This window comes from Parasteatoda tepidariorum, chromosome 2, assembly GCF_043381705.1.
Source record: "Parasteatoda tepidariorum isolate YZ-2023 chromosome 2, CAS_Ptep_4.0, whole genome shotgun sequence".
NCBI classification, from domain to species: domain Eukaryota; kingdom Metazoa; phylum Arthropoda; class Arachnida; order Araneae; family Theridiidae; genus Parasteatoda; species Parasteatoda tepidariorum.
The window spans coordinates 4,742,911-4,745,178 of NC_092205.1; positions in this window are offsets into that span (position 1 = coordinate 4,742,911).

Sequence of the window (2,268 nt, forward strand, 5' to 3'; positions counted from 1 at the left end):
ATTTCCGTTACAAATACTTGTACTTTTTCCCTAAAAAAGTAACGAAAGTACAAGTAAAAGTACTAAATTTAAAAAGTAACGAAGTACAAGTAAAAGTACGTACTTTTTACTTGTACCGGCGGTACAAGTAACGAAGGTAAAAGTACTGCCATCTATGATTATGTATATGATTAAACTAACAATAATTAAAGTTAAAGCAAAGTTAAGTCTGTCAAATTAGTAACGCCTACATTTAAGTTACCATTTTTTATTTATTCTGATTTTGATTTTGTACGAATGCTATTATGAATCACTCACCCCCAAGGGGTTAACTATTAAGAAAATGACTAAAAGGCATCTGTGAATCCATTCTCTAATTAATAGTAATTTCTTCTACCTAGGAGTATCCACATATGACTGGTTAGGGGTTAATCATTAGAATTATTTAAATATTTAGAGAGGATTCCATCCGAGAGAAGGAAATTCGTTATTGGATTGTGATTTCTAGTGTCCTGTAATAGTTCTTTGTTAAAGATTGTATGGAAGTCTGCTGTCGTACAATTCATAGCAGATTTAAAAAAGCTGGCGCTTAGCTTGGTAGTAAATTCGCTGATTGTATCTAGCTCTGAGTGTCTTCGTAGTGCTTTGTTGAATATATACCACGGTTCTCCCGTGATCCTTCCGATAAACTTGTTTTGATTATTTTTTTTAAAAAAGGATCAATTTGTCTTAATAAATTTAAATAATATAATGTGTGCAAAGCTGAAAATTTCTCAATTCACTATGTTTTTTCATATGTATAACAATATTTTTTGACGTGATCACATTAAAATGCCTTATTAAATTAAATTTTAGTGATCTAGACACTTTAGATTTTTTTAGAGTTCAAAGATAATTACTTTAGTTCTTTAAAAAACCTATTCAAAGAAATTTAAATCTTTTCCCTTACACAAAATTCAAATTTTTTGTTTGAAGGTAAAAAAGTTTGCTATAACCTACTTTTTTCGTAATTTTTTTTTGGAGGACAGATTAACGTTTGGAAAAAAAATTCGAACTTTTCGTCGCTAACTTGCTGGGAATGGATATAATTTCAGTATTTGGCGCAAAGCTCCACTAACTGATTTGCCGATTCTGTTGAGTAGTAAGTTGAGAGTCATGAGATCCTAAAAAGAAATAAAATGAGAAGGTTATCCACTGTGTGAAACTGTGGACGTCAGGAGAGATGATGCTATGGAAGTGGTGGAAATCCGCGTCAGTTCTGAGTCTCTGGGAGAAGAAAACGCATCAGCTTAACAAGCTCTTCATCCTTTAAGGGTTCCTTCATTTCCTTGAGGAGCCATCATAAACGGCTATCAGTATCTTGGGGGCTTTCTTGGGATAGACTTTTCTTACTCTCGGCAGTTTCCTCGGTCTTGCACCGCAGCCCGAAAAATAGGCCGGGTGCTCACCATTACAATTGACACAGGTCACCGGGGCTGTTCTTGGTTTTGGACATCGGAACGTCAAGTGTGCTCCGGCACATTTCGTACAAACGGAATCGGTCGAAGAGCAGCTTCACTCTGTATGTCCAAATTTTTGGCACCGTTAGCTCTGGATTTGATGCAGTTCCCCTCGGAAACGCTCAATCTGAACTGGTCTTTCCAGAATTGAGCTGATGTAATAGATGTTTCTGCTTTTGCTGATATCCGATTGGTTGATAAGAAACAGTGGGAGGGGCCTAAGCTCCTGCCCCTTTTTTTTTAAATAAATAAAATTTTAATGGAACATAGATATTTTTAATTTGGGGTATAAATTCAGTTTCAATGAAATGGGCGGCCTGGTACCATTTGATCCACGGACCGGGGGGTGGGGAACACTGCTCTAGAGTGTATCTTCTTGATAACTCATAGATTCTTACTCAAACATCTATCCATAACTAACAAAAATATTGATTAATCGTAAATTACTGAAATAAACAGAAATTATAATCGTTTAAAGGAGTTAAACTTTTCATACCCATTAGAAACTGTAAAATATCTACCACTACAAGAAAATAAATGTACTTCACTACTATATAAAACTTGTTGACTACTTAAGCATAAGCAAATTGATGCTATTGATTTATTTTGCAAAAATCTAATTATATCGATTATTCATTAATAAATTTTCATCGATACGCTTATACCAAATTTAGTAAATTATAACGATGAATCGATTTGAATAATAGAAAATATGATTAATTGTATGTCGAAATTATCACACACAGTCATAACTATTTGTAATAGCAGAGTTGGCCAAAAATGTAATCGA